Below are 17,956 nucleotides of genomic sequence, written 5' to 3' on the forward strand. Positions count from 1 at the left end.
AAGTTTAGTTCATCAACAAAGGAAGCAGCTTACAAAAGATTCATTCGACGATAATGCCAGGTCTACGGTGCACAGTAGAGTTTGGTGGAATTGGAACTGCTAATACGTTGATTCCTCTCACCGCCATCTCTGTTAAACGCTGTGTTTCATTTCGGTGGTAAGTAATCGAGAGGGACGATTATCGTTTGTATACGACCTCTTACGCTAGTGTGTACCCCCTGATCTCACAAAACAAATGTAAATCTATCACTGTTATTGAAGACTCTAGTAGCAATAGCTGACGGAGTAGCTGTTGTGACAGAAGTCATACACAGTGATATCGCCGTATTTTTGTACATCCTTCAATGTTTTGGTGTGTGTGTGGGGGCGGGGGGGGGGGGGAGCGTAGGGGGGAGGTGATTGGTTGGGTTGATTTGGTGGAGGAGACCAAACAGCGAGGTCATCGGTCTCATCGGATTAGGAAAGGTCGGGGAAGAAAGTCGGCCGTGCTCTTTCAAACGAACCATCCCGGCATTTGCCTGAACCGATTTAGGGATATCACGCAAAAACTAAATCAGGATGGCCGGAGGCGGGATTGAACCGTCGTCCTCCCGAATGCGAGTCCAGTGTGCTAACCACTGCGCCACCTAACTCGGTGCGGAGGGGAGTGGAGGGTGGGTGGGTGATGTAAACTGTGACGTATGTATATGGAACGTGTTATGGGATATAGGTGCAAATACTGTGGGCATTGGTACCTTAATATGTATCCACTTCAGTGTGTTAACTGTTTTTTCTCTGTGTCTAACAGTCTTCTCCCAAACATGTCATTTAATTTAGTACCTGTTGTTTTCTTCACAGCCGTAACTGCATCACGAAGTGGACTACGTCTCTCAGAATAGACTATTGTGCGTCCACGCATCCATCCTCCATTATCTGACCTGCTGTACAGGCGAAAATAAACGTTAATGACTTGCTTGTGCCATGTGCCGTGAGCAGCCTGAAGACGTACTACCAGTAAAAGTCATAATTATTGGTCTGTAAACAATGTAAATGCTGATGCAGTATTGTTCAGTACTCTCTCCTGAGTCATCGATGAAAATTTCTGCACTTGCAAGTATGTCCCTAACAGTCAAAATACACTCCTGGAAATGGAAAAAAGAACACATTGACACCGGTGTGTCAGACCCACCATACTTGCTCCGGACACTGCGAGAGGGCTGTACAAGCAATGATCACACGCACGGCACAGCGGACACACCAGGAACCGCGGTGTTGGCCGTCGAATGGCGCTAGCTGCGCAGCATTTGTGCACCGCCGCCGTCAGTGTCAGCCAGTTTGCCGTGGCATACGGAGCTCCATCGCAGTCTTTAACACTGGTAGCATGCCGCGACAGCGTGGACGTGAACCGTATGTGCAGTTGACGGACTTTGAGCGAGGGCGTATAGTGGGCATGCGGGAGGCCGGGTGGACGTACCGCCGAATTGCTCAACACGTGGGGCGTGAGGTCTCCACAGTACATCGATGTTGTCGCCAGTGGTCGGCGGAAGGTGCACGTGCCCGTCGACCTGGGACCGGACCGCAGCGACGCACGGATGCACGCCAAGACCGTAGGATCCTACGCAGTGCCGTAGGGGACCGCACCGCCACTTCCCAGCAAATTAGGGACACTGTTGCTCCTGGGGTATCGGCGAGGACCATTCGCAACCGTCTCCATGAAGCTGGGCTACGGTCCCGCACACCGTTAGGCCGTCTTCCGCTCACGCCCCAACATCGTGCAGCCCGCCTCCAGTGGTGTCGCGACAGGCGTGAATGGAGGGACGAATGGAGACGTGTCGTCTTCAGCGATGAGAGTCGCTTCTGCCTTGGTGCCAATGATGGTCGTATGCGTGTTTGGCGCCGTGCAGGTGAGCGCCACAATCAGGACTGCATACGACCGAGGCACACAGGGCCAACACCCGGCATCATGGTGTGGGGAGCGATCTCCTACACTGGCCGTACACCACTGGTGATGGTCGAGGGGACACTGAATAGTGCACGGTACATCCAAACCGTCATCGAACCCATCGTTCTACCATTCCTAGACCGGCAAGGGAACTTGCTGTTCCAACAGGACAGTGCACGTCCGCATGTATCCCGTGCCACCCAACGTGCTCTAGAAGGTGTAAGTCAACTACCCTGGCCAGCAAGATCTCCGGATCTGTCCCCCATTGAGCATGTTTGGGACTGGATGAAGCGTCGTCCCACGCGGTCTGCACGTCCAGCACGAACGCTGGTCCAACTGAGGCGCCAGGTGGAAATGGCATGGCAAGCCGTTCCACAGGACTACATCCAGCATCTCTACGATCGTCTCCATGGGAGAATAGCAGCCTGCATTGCTGCGAAAGGTGGATATACACTGTACTAGTGCCGACATTGTGCATGCTCTGTTGCCTGTGTCTATGTGCCTGTGGTTCTGTCAGTGTGATCATGTGATGTATCTGACCCCAGGAATGTGTCAATAAAGTTTCCCCTTCCTGGGACAATGAATTCACGGTGTTCTTATTTCAATTTCCAGGAGTGTAGTTCTTCATTTAGTCTTCACTTTGGCATGAACACAAGTAGTCAGCATTGTAACGTAATGAAACAAGGTTTTCGATGGGACCACCACCCCAAGGATTTTTCACCACAAGGGAGAATAGAAAGTGAAAACTAATGTAAACAACAAACTCTACTTTAATGTGAAGAGCCGTCTCATCACGAACCTGTTGTTCTAAACTGGTAACGGCGCTATTTACCTGAACAAATAGCATTATTAAACGTAGCTGGTTGGCGTTTTCCCTCTATGAGTATAAACCTGTAAGTGTATATGTAGCAGTTGTGGATTTCAGTCTCAGTCGATGACATGTGTGCTTTTGTAAAGTAAACAGTAAACTGTAGGCACGCAGTCTGACAAAAATATTAAGCATCCAGAGGGGGAGGAGGAAAACAAATTAATCTTCATAGGTTGAGAGGGTAGCTGACGTTATTTCTGTGATTACAAAATGGAGTCAGATTTACAAAGAAGTTGGTAGTATGAGCCTGCTTTACAGTATGATGTTGCATACACCCCCCTGCCCCCCGACCCACACTGACCTAGATGCATGCAGTGAGTGTTTGGGGCGGCTGCCATTGTATCCTCTCATGAGGTAAGCTAGCCCATAATACCAAGTCCTTGATAGCCTGGATACTGACACAGGGATGATGATAACATCCGAGTTGGTCCCACACGTGTTCTATTGGGGGAAGGGGGGACTGGAAATTGCTAGCCATAGGAGCACTTCACCATCAAGCAGGCAATTCACAGAGATAAGTGCCATATGTGGACGAGCATTGTCCTGTTGAAAAATGGCGGCACAATGAGGTAACACATGAGGACACAGTATGTCCGTGACATACCATTGTGGCATCAGAGTTTCCTTACCACCAGTCATAACCTGAAGTCATACCCTACGGCTGCCAACACCATGGTGCCAAGAATGACACCGTTGAGCCTATCCAAAACATGGGAAGAATGAGAACTTTCCTCAGGTTGCAGCCACAGCATACTCGTCGATGGTGGTCATCCAGGGCAGAGCAGAGCCATGTTTCATTACTGAACATAGTGCGACGCCATTAATCACCAGTCCATCCTTCCTGGTGATGACACTACGCCAACCGCAACTGTTTGTGTTCTGGTGTGAGCAGCAGGCTATACATGGGGTGGTATTTCCTAGTGAGGCTACTGTTAGACCACCGGTACAGTATGACACAGAGCGTCCATTACTTGTTCTGAGAAGGCGCAGATGTGAAAGGGCTACCATTTGCTTGGTGCACAATAAAGCGAACCCCCCCCCCCCCCTCCCCGTGTTGATTAGACTTGGGCGACTGGATCCTTGATCACGAGTATGCCAGCCATCAAGTTCCCAAGCACCCTAACGTTGAGTGAATACCAGACGAACCTGCAAGTAGCACGATTCGATGAGCCTGTCAAATGGAGACCTGCAACTCGCCCCCTTTGAAACTGTGTCAGGTGCTGACAACGCTATCTCACACGAATACTTAGCATCCCCAAGTCATTCAAAGTGGTTCTTCAACATCTGGAGATATTAACGCCAATTACATACCCTACTAGGCCTTGTGCCAACACTAAACAGCAACAATACTAATGCACTATGGTAACCATTCTGTCACAGAGAATTGCAATTCTAATCATCTACATGGCAGTTATAAGAGTCGAGGGACATGAAAGGGAAGCAGTGGTTAAGAAGGGAGTAAGACAGGGTTGTAGCCTCTCCCCGGTGTTATTCAATATGTATATTGACCAAGCAGTAAAGGAAACAAAAGAAAAATTCGGAGTAGGTATTAAAATCCATGGAGAAGAAATAAAAACGTTGAGGTTCGCCGATGACATTGTAATTCTGTCAGAGACAGCAAAGGACTTGGAAGAGCAGTTGAACGGAATGGATGGTGTCTTGAAGGGAGGGTATAAGATTATCATCAACAAAAGCAAAACTAGGGTAATGGAATGTAGTCGAATTAAGTCGGGTGATGTTGAGGGTATTAGATTAGGAAATGAGACACTTAAAGTAGTAAAGGAGTTTTGCTATTTGAGGAGCAAAATAACTGATGATGGTCGAAGTAGAGAGGATACAAAATGTTGACTGGCAATGGCAAGGAAAGCGTTTACGAAGAAGAGAAATTTGTTAACATCGAGTATAGATTTAAGTGTCAGGAAGTCATTTCTGAAAGTATTTGTATGGAGTGTAGCCATGTATGGAAGTGAAACATGGACGGTAAATAGTTTGGACAAGAACAGAATAGAAGCTTTCGAAATGTGGTGTTACAGAAGAATGCTGAAGATTAGATGGGTAGATCACATAACTAATGAGGAAGTATTGAACAGGATTGGGGAGAAGAGAAGTTTGTGGCACAACTTGACCAGAAGAAGGGATCGGTTGGTAGGACATGTTCTGAGGCATCAAGGGATCACCAATTTAGTATTGGAGGGCAGCGTGGAGGGTAAAAATCGTAGGGGGAGACCAAGAGATGAGCACACTAAGCAGATTCAGAAGGATGTAGGTTGCAGTAGGTACTGGGAGATGAAGAAGATTGCACAGGATAGAGTAGCATGGAGAGCTGCATCAAACCAGTCTCAGGACTGAAGACCATAACAACAACAACATCATCTACATACCAGCTGAGGGTGTGGACATGTACGAAGTTACATCGACATACAATCGTGTCTTCTAGGTGCTTCACTTTTTTTTTCAGGCAGTGCAGATCTCATCTGCAGTTTGTTTTGCTTCGCTTTATTTATTAAAATGTAAAAGGCTATCATCGTAATTTCCCTCGCTTCATTGCGTTCCATCGAGTGCAGTGCTGCAGGTAATTGGGGAGACGCACTATCTAGGACTGTATTCGTAAATCCTGTCCACAGGCCCTGGCGGACCGCGCGATACCGACCGGCCGCCGTGTCATCCCCAACATACAGGCGTCACTGGATGTGGATATCTACATCTACATCTACATCTACATCTACATTTATACTCCGCAAGCCACCCAACGGTGTTTGGGGGAGGGCACTTTACGTGCCACTGTCATTACCTCCCTTTCCTGTTCCAGTCGCGTATGTTTCGCGGGAAGAACGACTGTCTGAAAGCCTCTGTGCGCGCTCGAATCTCTCTAATTTTACATTCGTGATCTCCTCGGGAGGTATAAGTAGGGGGAAGCAATATATTCGATACCTCATCCAGAAACGCACCCTCTCGAAACCTGGCGAGCCAGCTACACCGCGATGCAGAGCGCCTCTCTTGCAGAGTCTGCCACTTGAGTTTGTTAAACATCTCCGTAACGCTATCACGGTTACCAAATAACCCTGTGACGAAACGCGCCGCTCTTCTTTGGATCTTCTCTATCTCCTCCGTCAACCCGATCTGGTGCGGATCCCACGCTGATGAGCAATACTCAAGTATAGGTCGAACGAGTGTTTTGTAAGCCACCTCCTTTGTTGATGGACTACATTTTCTAAGGACTCTCCCAATGAATCTCAACCTGGTACCCGCCTTACCAACAATTAATTTTATATGATCATTCCACTTCAAATCGTTCCGCACGCATACTCCCAGATATTTTACAGAAGTAACTGCTACCAGTGTTTGTTCCGCTATCATCTAATCATACAATAAAGGATCCTTCTTTCTATGTATTCGCAATACATTACATTTGTCTGTGTTAAGGGTCAGTTGCCACTTCCTGCTCCAAGTGCCTATCCGCTGCAGATCTTCCTGCATTTCGCTACAATTTTCTAATGCTGCAACTTCTCTGTATACTACAGCATCATCCGCGAAAAGCCGCATGGAACTTCCGACACTATCTACTAGGTCATTTATATATATTGTGAAAAGCAATGGTCCCATAACACTCCCCTGTGGCACGCCAGAGGTTACTTTAATGTCTGTAGACGTCTCTCCGTTGATAACAACATGCTGTGTTCTGTTTGCTAAAAACTCTTCAATCCAGCCACACAGCTGGTCTGATATTCCGTAGGCTCTTACTTTGTTTATCAGGCGACAGTGCGGAACTGTATCGAACGCCTTCCGGAAGTCAAGAAAAATAGCATCTACCTGGGAGCCTGTATCTAATATTTTTTGGGTCTCATGAACAAATAAAGCGAGTTGGGTTTCACACGATCGCTGTTTCCGGAATCCATGTTGTTTCCTACATAGTAGATTCTGAGTTTCCAAAAACGACATGATACTCGAGCAAAACACATGTTCTAAAATTCTACAACAGATCGACGTCAGAGATATAGGTCTATAGTTTTGCGCATCTGCTCGACGACCCTTCTTGAAGACTGGGACTACCTGTGCTCTTTTCCAATCATTTGGAACCTTCCGTTCCTCTAGAGACTTGCGGTACACGGCTGTTAGAAGGGGGGCAAGTTCTTTCGCGTACTCTGTGTAGAATCGAATTGGTATCCCGTCAGGTCCAGTGGACTTTCCTCTGTTGAGTGATTCCAGTTGCTTTTCTATTCCTATGGTGGGGCATGTGGTCAGCACCCCACTTACCCACCCATACGTCAGTTTCCGAGACCGGAACGGCTACTTCTCAATCAAGTAGTTCCTCAGTTTGTCTCGTACACCCCGCTGACCGACAGCGCTCGGCAGACCGGATGGTCACCCATCCGAGTGCTAGCCCAGCCCGGCAGCGCTTAACTTCGGTGATCTGACGGGAGGAGTGTATTCAGTGGGCAATATTTGGGAACACAAGATCTGCACAAACGGCGATATTGCGAAAGCTGGCCTTCACTGCGATGAGAACTTAAGGTTTGTCGGTTGGTGTTTGAGTTCCGTGTGCTGGATTGGTAGGCTTGCTGCGTTTTTGTACAAAAAAAAGAATGACAGGTTACTAATATGGTCATTGCATTTTTCACATTACAGGTAAGATTTTGGATTTTTATTGCAAAATAAAAAACAGATTGGCAGATCCGCACTGGCGACGGCTGCGGCAGGTTCTCCATGGAGAAATGGAAGCTGGCTGAGGTGTTCTCCAGCGTAAGTCATCTGTCTCTCACCTGGAACATTGAGACCAAAACTTAGGAGATATGTATAGGGTAAATTACATCAGTACGCAGTTGTTGGTCAAACATGTATTTCTTTGCCACTACTTAGCATACAGAATGGAAAAAAATTGAGGATATGGGAGGGTCCATAGCTTGACTTGCACCATACAGGTATTCAGGCGTGCTGCTCATCATCAATAGCATCTGATACAGATGACAAAAGATGGGTATGCAGATATCTACGTCGAGAATATGATGATATTTTGTATAAAGTAGAAACATAAGATTATGTAGATACTGTGCATGTGTACAACAAACAGTGTATTTGTCAAGTATAAAATCTTAGAAAGCTGTTATCTCTGCCTTAAAGTAAATTAGTCATAATATTGTGAAACAACAGAAAAGTAAGCCTACACCAAGGAGAAATCGAAACCACTAATAACAAAAACTATAATCATACAAGATGGGAGAGTAAAATGCTCATTCCTATCTCTGAATTTTTAAGTAACTGGTCATAGAGTTTGGACACTGTGCACATTAAAAACACCATCACATTGAGATCAACAGCTTAGGAATACAATAGTTGTATTTCTTATTTGTGGGTCGCCCAACCTTGGAAAAGTCGCGTGACAATCAGGGATCTTGAAATCAAAGTCTGGACTGACAGTAAGTGATATTAACACTTGCTTTTAATTATTGCCATAATTCACATTAAATTAAAACAGAGAAAAGTTCTCTAAAAGTTCAAATGGAACTACAGAAGGATGCTAGCCCTGTGCTGAGGCACCAAATCATATGGAAGACAGTTCGGAGGATACACAACAAGACCTCCTCATGTGGGCGGGTTACTAATATAATTTTAAGGAGACGAAATGAGGCCACAAACTATTAAGTAGCGAGCTGCTCGCAATATGGATCGTACTACCGCAATTGTGAAAGATTTCCGCAAAAATTAACTAGTGTGCGTCAAGCAGCACCAGCTGGTGGCTGGGAGATGAATCACCCAGAATCTTGAAACTTCCTGGCAGTTTAAAACTGTGTGCCGGACCGAGACTCGAACTCGGGACCTTTGCCTTTCGCGGGCAAGTGCTCTACCAACTGAGCTACCCAAGCACGACTCACGCCCCGTCCTCACAGCTTTACTTCTGCCAGCACCTCGTCTCCTACCTTCCAAACTTTACAGAAGCTCTCCTGCGAACCTTGCAGAACTAGCACTCCTGAAAGAAAGGATATAGCGGAGACATGGCTTAGCCACAGCCTGGGGGATGTTTCCAGGATGAGATATTCACTCTGCAGCGGAGTGTGCTTTCAGGAGTGCTAGTTCGCTTTCAGGAGTGCTAGTTCTGCAAGGTTCGCAGGAGAGCTTCTGTAAAGTTTGGAAGGTAAGAGACGAGGTACTGGCAGAAGTAAAGCTGTGAGTACCGGGCGTGAGTCGTGCTTAGGAAGCTCAGTTGGTAGAGCACTTGCCCGCGAAAGGCAAAGGTCCCGAGTTCGAGTTCCGGTCCGGCACACAGTTGTAATCTGCCAGGAAGTTTCATATCAGCGCACACTCTGCTGCAGAGTGAACATCTTAGCTCAAAACACTCAACTGCTCACCTTCCTTATCCCTCCCTCCCCCCCCTCATATATATATATATATATATATACGAAAAGCAGAGGAGCATAGCAGAAACTTCCCAGTCTTGGCGTACAAAACACACATTAACAAACTGCTACTCCTCTGGAGCAATGTCTACTTAATTGATCACACCAAGCTCGGTGCCAAATCATTCAACTGGATACCACTAAAATTTTGTAACGAAAGCAACTGACTTTCCCACACTGGTCACGCAGCGCTATTAACTGGGGATGGCAGTGGCGGCACAGAGTCCTCCCAGGGTAGGCACCGGCTCTGCCAACAAAAGCACAGAGCAGGCCGCAGCTCAGCTTCCATAAAAACTGCCCAAATCCGCAGGGATACTGGCCTCTCACAATGAGACTCATCGACCACCTCTTGCAGACTGAACTGAGACCACACCTGTGCAACATTACGAGTTTGTAGGTGAGCTATGTGGTGACCATGCACTGGTATTGTGGAGAGGTAAATTTCCTTGCTTGGCTGAATGCGAGCCAGTGGGGAGAGGATGCTACGTGGCTGCTCTAGATGGGCCCAAGTGCAGACGGTTGCTCACTTAGGAGCACAGGTAGTACATCTGAAATAGCGGAGTGTCAGACAAGGTGACAGATGGCTTCTTACAGCTCTTAGACAAACTGTAATAAATCACACTTACATAATGAAACAAATCTGAATACATTGGCGATCTCAGAAATATGAGGCACATCCAATGAGCTAATAATATTTTCATTATATTTAACACTACAAAAGTTAATATTTCACAGTGAATAAACATGTTCGCAATGAACCTCCGAGTTAACAACTTTTAAACACTTGATGCAGTTTCAGCAAACAATGTCTCAGATGATAGTATTGCACTATAGCTATCATTCCTGAGAGCTTTTGATGAATATCTAATTTATTTATGGATTCATTATGTAGTCTTATCTTTCTCATTACGCAAGTGCCTGTCAGAACATCATATTCTCTATAATAACACAGCAACTGAATGCAGCACGCGTACCTCACATCTCGTCATATTTGTGTAGTTCTTTAAGGAATCTGCTAGTATTTTGTAAATAGCTTCGTCTAAATGTTGATTACAACTGCTGTTTATAAAACAATGGTGATTTAAAGGCAGTTAGTCACATCTGTTACCTATAGCGCCACTGAAAAGAGAACCGAAAGACGCTTCTATCACGCAGACATAAGTAATTGTTTAAACAATATTGCTGTTGCTCAAAACTGCTGGCTTATTTATTTAAGATCAAACCTTATTTATATCTATTGAGAATGGTCTGAGTGCGAACGAATGTTTATAACATTCCTTTTATTTAAATGTTATTGTAATATATTAGTCTAGTGCGAAAAGTGATTAAGTTGAGTCAAATCTTGTCTCTAGACCATAAGGTGGGGACGGCCTTCAGCCAATGGAGAAGCAGACAGCGGCAGAACACTGCTGGAGTCAAGTGGAGAGTGGGACTTTTGGAGTGAAGAGCTCAAGGCAGCGATTCTGGACACTTCCATTTTTGTTCTTGAAGACGGCGGATCTTCCTCTGGTAACATGTGCGATTCAGTCATATAGGTGATTGATTCCTGGCAGCGAACGCCCACTGCAGCGCTTCATCTCTCGAGAGGTCTAAGTAGGCTCCTACCGCTACAATACTTCAACTACAATATGTCACCTCTTACGAGGTCTAAATAGCTCCTGTGCAGACTTTTTCCGATTGCATTACGGAATTAATAATAAACAGAGTATGAGATGCCACTGTTTGTTTTTCGTATGTTGATTAGTAAATTATGATGCAGAACTTTGAATTAGTTTGTGCTGACAAACATTTCGTTAATGTGTGCTCGAAATGAGCTTATTTTTTCGTGCATCTTCAACGACTATTCAGCTTGTGGATTCTGCTACCGTTCTCGTAATGCTCTCACTGCAACTATACTCACTTAACACGATTATTTCTGTGTATCGTATTCAGCTATCGTAGGACCTCTTCCCGTTTATTTGAGAAGTATTTTCTTGAATAAACATCTTTCGACATAATTCTCTGTCGTCTACATCAATTACACATGTTAGAATAGAACTCATTTTCCAATTATTCAGTTATCTTTTATTTATTGTGTCTGTTTATTTTGCTAACTCGCTATTCTAGCCTACGCATAGGCTATTTGACTGTAGGATCACAGCTACAGATTATTGTTTGCAGCCAGTTTAGCTACTGTACGTGAAAGCAGACGTGTGCCGCTCGACGCTACGTCATTAACAAGCCATTCCCTTTCAAACAGAGCCGTGCATAGCCCAGTTACGCGAGGTACGAGCAACATTAGGTGAAGTCGCAACTTGTTTGCTGGTATGGGACTCTGGTAAGAGGAGATACATCTCAGCAGAAAACCGCCGGGGAACGTCGCACTGGGGACGCACCTTCCTAGACTAGAAAATGCAAAGATTTCCTACCAGACACATGCCACTACGCTCTATAAAACAACCACGACGTTGTGGCAGAAAAACGAACAGTATCGCAAAGTGATATCTGACAGTCGTGTCACATCTTTATGGCGATTAAAAATTATGTGGAACAAGGAAACATACAAAGTACATAGTGACTGAGTGCCACAGATATATCTAGGTATGGTCTCAGAGACAGGTACTATGAGATTCTCTTCCCTGACCAGCAGTTCCACAGTTCCTGACACTTCAGCACAATAATTCCACTAGAAATGAAATGCATTGGGGCGATCATCAATGTGGTGTATCACTTTCCTGTGCTAACCTCTTCATCTCAGAGTAGCACTTGCAACCTACGTCCTCAACTATTTGCTTGACGTATTCCAATCTCTGTCTTCCTCTACAGTTTTTGCCCTCTACCGCTCCCTCTAGTACCATGGAAGTCATTCCCTCATGTCTTAGCAGATGTCCTATCATCCTGTCCCTTCTCCTTAGCAGTGTTTTCCACATATTCCTTCGATTCTGCGTAGAACCTCCTCATTCCTTACCTTATCAGTCTACCTAATTTTCAACATTCGCCTATAGCACCACATCTCAAATGCTTCGATTCTCTTCTGTTCCGGTTTTCCCACAGTCCATGTTTCACTACCATACAATGCTGTACTCCAGACGTACATCCTCAGAAATTTCTTCCTCAAATTAAGGCCGGTATTTGATATTAGTAGACTTCTATTGGCCAGAAATGCCTTTTTTGCCATAGCGAGTCTGCTTTTGATGTCCTCCTTGCTCCGTCCGTCATTGGTTATTTTACTGCCTAGGTAGTAGAATTCCTTATCTTCATTGACTTCGTGACTATCAATCCTGATGTTAAGTTTCTCGCTGTTCTCATTTCTACTACTTCTCATTACCTTCGTCTTTCTCCGATTTACTCTCAAACCATACTGTGCACTCATTAGACTGTTCATTCCGTTCAGCAGATCATTTAATTCTTCTTCACTTTCACTCAGGATAGCAATGTCATCAGCGAATCGTATCATTGATACCCTTTCACCTTGTATTTTAATTCCACTCCTGAACCTTTCTTTTATTTCCATCATTGCTTCCTCGATGTACAGATTGAAGAGTAGGGGCGAAAGGCTACAGCCTTGTCTTACACCCTTCTTAATACGAGCACTTCGTTCTTGATCGTCCACTCTTATTATTCCCTCTTGGTTGTTGTACATATTGTATATGACCCGTCTCTCCCTATAGCTTACCCCTATTTTTTCAGAATCTCGAACAGCTTGCACCATTTTATATTGTCGAACGCTTTTTCCAGGTCGACAAACCCTATGAAAATGTCTTGATTTTTCTTTAGCCTTGCTTCCATTATTAGCCGTAACGTCAGAATTGCCTCTCTTGTCCCTTTACTTTTCCTAAAGCCAAACTGATCGTCACCTAGCGCATTCTCAATTTTCTTTTCCATTCTTCTGTATATTATTCTTGTAAGCAGCTTCGATGCATGAGCTGTTAAGCTGATTGTGCGATAATTCTCGCACTTGTCAGCTCTTGCCGTCTTCGGAACTGTGTGGATGATGCTTTTCCGAAAGTCAGATGGTATATCGCCAGACTCATATATTCTACACACCAACGTGAATAGTCGTTTTGTTGCCACTTCCCCCAATGATTTTAGAAATTCTGATGGAATGTTATCTATCCCTTCTGCCTTATTTGACCGTAAGTCCTCCAAAGCTCTTTTAAATTCCGATTCTAATACTGGATCCCCTATCTCTTCTAAATCGACTCCTGTTTCTTCTTCTATCACATCAGACAAATCTTCACCCTCATAGAGGCTTTCAATGTATTCTTTCCACCTATCTGCTCTCTCCTCTGCATTTAACCGTGGAATTCCCGTTGCACTCTTAATGTTTCCACCGTTGCTTTTAATGTCACCAAAGGTTGTTTTGACTTTCCTGTATGCTGAGTCTGTCCTTCCGACAATCATATCTTTTTCGATGTCTTCACATTTTTCCTGCAGCCATTTCGTCTTAGCTTCCCTGCACTTCCTATTTATTTCATTCCTCAGCGACTTGTTATTTCTGTATTCCTGATTTTCCCGGATCATGTTTGTACTTCCTCATCAATCAACTGAAGTATTTCTTCTGTTACCCATGGTTTCTTCGCAGCTACCCTCTTTGTACCTATGTTTTCCTTCCCAACTTCTGTGATGGCCCTTTTTAGAGATGTCCATTCCTCTTCAACTGTACTGCCTACTGCGCTATTCCTTATTGCTGTATCTATAGCGTTAGAGAACTTCAAACGTATCTCGTCATTCCTTAGTACTTCCGTATCCCACTTCTTTGCGTATTCATTCTTCCTGACTAATGTCTTGAACTTCAGCCTACTCTTCATCACTACTATGTTGTGATCTGAGTCTATATCTGCTCCTGGGTACGCCTTACAATCCAGTATCTGATTTCGGAATCTCTGTCTGACGATGATGTAATCTAATTGAAATCTTCCTGTATCTCCCGGCCTTTTCCAAGTATACCTCCTCCTCTTGTGATTCTTGAACAGGGTATTCACTATTACTAGCTGAAACTTGTTACAGAACTCAATTAGTCTTTCTCCTCTTTCATTCCTTGACCCAAGCCCATATTCTCCTGTAACCTTTTCTTCTACTCCTTCCCCTACAACTGCATTCCAGTCGCCCATGACTATTAGATTTTCGTCCCCCTTTACATACTGCATTACCCTTTCAGTATCCTCATACACTTTCTCTATCTGTTCATCTTCAGCTTGCGACGTCGACATGTATACCTGAACTATCGTTGTCGGTGTTGGTCTGCTGTCGATTCTGATTAGAACAACCCGGGCACTGAACTGTTCACAGTAACACACCCTCTGCCCTACCTTCCTATTCATAACGAATCCTACACCTGTTATACCATTTTCTGCTGCTGTTGATATTATCCGATACTCATCTGACCAGAAATCCTTGTCTTCCTTCCACTTCACTTCACTGACTCCTACTGTATCTAGATTGAGCCTTTGCATTTCCCTTTTCGTAATACACAGACGTAAATTCTAAAACACCCGAAACTTAGCGTATCTGGTTGGCTGTATGCTTAATTACTGATAAATTCTGTGCTACATTACTGAAAAATGTTTTTTAATATACAGGGAGTCTCTCACAAGCATCATCAGGCGAATTTTCTTGGTGCTTCGGTAGATATTTGCGATTTCGTTTTTGTAATGTGTAGATGGAGTCGGTTCAAACAAATCCTGTTCATAATATCTTTCACGCGACAACCAGCGACAACTAAAAGCCTTCGTTTGTCTCCCATTACAAAGAAAATTATTTGTAAAGCGTGATTTGATGCGTCCGCTGGATAGAGTGGTCCTAAATTAGTCGATTGCGATATTTGTTTACTCGCTGTGTATTAACAGTGACAGAGAAACATGAAGAATGGCCAGTACTCCAATAGCGACTGAGCAGCGCTGCTGCATGGCACTAGCATCAGCACAGGCCGGGGCCGTGCTGGAAATGAGTCTTGGTCATTCTTCGTGTGTTCTGTGGCTGTCGTTACCCACAGATAAAACGAATATTGCACAAGACTAATCTGGGTAGAGTCTGTCGAATGGCCACGCCAAATTCCGCGTTAAAAATAATTTTGTTCGTAACGGGAAACAAATCGACGCTTTTCTTTGGCACCGAGGGTTGCATGAAAGACATTATGGGCAGTATTTGTTTGAACCCAGCTACACACAGGAACCTGGAAATTGCTGAAACACCAGAGAAAAGGCAACTGACGACCCTTGGCAGAGACCGCCGCTTTGATTTGGGTCGGCTCCGCTTGAGAAGCTTTAACCACGACCCGCGCCTCCTATCGTAATATTTCGAACTAGGAAGAGCATTTGACAGCATGAAATTGTTGCAAAATTTTTGTTGTTGCCAGAAGAATTCGTATAAACTACGAGGAAAGACGAGTAATAGTATGTTCAAGATCAAAGAGGTAACAATAATATTAGAAGACAAAGAGTTATTTGGCACTTTAGTCTGGCTGTGTCCAGTGATAATGTCTAATTACAGCCAGACCGCTCTGTTGCTGGCAGGTAGTTAAGAATGGTAGTTTGACGCTGACATTAGTTCAAATGGTTCAAATGGCTCTGAGCACTATGCCACTTAACTTCTGAGGTCATCAGTCGCCTAGAACTTAGAACTAATTAAACCTAACTAACCTAAGGACATCACACACATCCATGCCCGAGGTAGGATTCAAACCTGCGACCGTAGCGGTCGCTCGGCTTCAGACTGTAGCGCCTAGGACCGCACGGCCACTCCGGCCGGCTTGACATTAGTTGCAAAGAACCAAAGATATAGAGTTAAAGGAAACGTACGATACCAGGCCTCGCCTATGAATCGTCACATTATGCCGTTCTGCTATGTGACGTCATGGCTGGGCGGCGTATTTGAAATATGGCGTGTTAGAGAATGGCATTTGACAGTATGTAGTGGCGCTCTTGAGCGTTGAATTTCAATGCCTCGTGTTGTTCTTAGTGAGTGCTAACGGCAGACAGCGTTCAGTGCTTTGTTTTCTTGCTTGGAATTATTATTAGTAGTAGTTATGGATACTGTGAGCGATAAGTAGGTAGCATAGTTAAGTTTTTGCAGCAGTGTGGCTTGCTGTCCCAATTTTTCAAGTGCCAAATGTGTGCCAACGACATTAAACTCCTTCCTCTTGGACCAGCGATGAGTATATTTGACTGTGTCGAGAGGATAACGGCTGGCGATCGATTCATCGAGGTTGCTGATTCGAGAAATCTGCACTGGCGATCCAGGACACAGTTTTGTTAACCTGTAATTTCATTTTGGTATCCTGGACATTGTTCTAGCTACGTAGGGGTGAGTTAGAAAAATAATTAGACTGGCAACAGTGCGAGTGATCTGGCAACACTGTGTTGTTCTACTTTAATAGGCCGGTGTGTTCATTCCTTCCAGATGCTCAGTCCGAGTTTGAACTTCGAACAGTTATCACGCGATTTTTGAGAGCGCCGTAAGTGAAATAGTGTTTTTGTTGTGTGTTACGAAAATGAGCGGAATTGGGATCAACGTTATGCCGTAAATTTTTGTGTTAAACTTGGGGAGTCTGTGGGTGTGACCTTTGAACAGTTGCAACAGACCTATGGGGAACATTCGATATCAAGGGCACAAGTTTTTCGGTATCACAAATCATATTTGGAAGGCCCAGAACACGTTGAAGATGAACTTCGCTAAGGGAGATCTTCAATTTGAAAAACCGAAGAAAACCTCCAACATGTGCGTGCTCTTATGAGATCAGACTGACGTTTAACAATAAGAATAATGGGTGACCCGATAAACACTTTCACCGTGCATCAAATTTTGATGGAAGTTTTGCACATGCGAAAGGTTTGCCCGAAAATTGTGCGGAAAAACCTCGCAACTGATCAGAAGGGCAACGGAAGAAACGCATGCGTTGATCATCTTACGAGGATTGACAAGGATCGTGAATGGTTCGGTTGTGTGAATACAGGCGATGAATCCTGGATTTTTAGGTACGATACTGCGACAAAGTGAGGAGTGGCTCCCTGAGACATCTCCTCGGCATAAATAAGCTTGAATGACAAATCAAAGATCAAAACAATACTGATCTCCTTTTTCGACAGTAGGGGTGTCGTGCATAAAGAATTTGTTTATCCAGGACATACTGTCAACGAAGTGTTTTACATCTACATCTACAACTACATGGATACTCTGCAAATCACATTTAAGTGACTGGAAGAGGGTTCATCGAACCACCTTCACAATTCTCTATTACTCCAATCTCGTATAGCGCGCGGGAAGAATGAACACCTATATCTTTCCGTACGAGCTCTGATTTCCCTTATTTTATCTTGGTGATCGTTCCTCCCTATGTAAGTCGATGTCAACAAAATATTTTCCATTCAGAGGAGAAAGTTGGTGATTGGAATTTCGTGAGAAGATTCCGTCGCAACGAAAAACGCTTTTCTTTTAATGATGTCCATCCTGTATCATTTCTATGACACTCTCTCCCATATTTCGCGATAATACAAAACGTGCTGCCTTTCTTTGAACTTTTTCGATTTACTCAGTCAGTCCTATCTGGTAAGGATCCCACACCGCGCAACAATATTCTGTTTTACAAATGTATCTTTGAAGAGCTCAGTGAAAGGATGAATCGACTGAGACTAGACATTGCAGACAAATGGGTGCTGCATCATGACAGCGCCCCCTGTCACACGGTCACTTCCATCACGGAATGTTCGATACCAGTTTCACTCATTCTTTGGTATCGTAAAGTTCAGTTTACCAATGACGAGCTGCGCGGGATTAGCCGAGCGGTCTCAGGCGCTG

General features: G+C 44.6%; 1 protein-coding gene across 1 annotated transcript in view; it reads right to left on the bottom strand.

Moving 5' to 3' along the window:
- Positions 1-7,417: 7,417 nt before the first annotated feature.
- The window catches only part of LOC126109511 (uncharacterized), a 151,254-nt gene continuing 140,715 nt past the window's right edge, over positions 7,418-17,956 (bottom strand). The window contains exon 4 of the mRNA XM_049914533.1: positions 7,418-7,549. The gene's annotated coding sequence lies outside the window, so the exon portion shown is untranslated. The remainder of the gene's footprint in view (positions 7,550-17,956) is intronic.

This window comes from Schistocerca cancellata, chromosome 12 (genome assembly GCF_023864275.1).
Source record: "Schistocerca cancellata isolate TAMUIC-IGC-003103 chromosome 12, iqSchCanc2.1, whole genome shotgun sequence".
Classification (NCBI taxonomy): domain Eukaryota; kingdom Metazoa; phylum Arthropoda; class Insecta; order Orthoptera; family Acrididae; genus Schistocerca; species Schistocerca cancellata.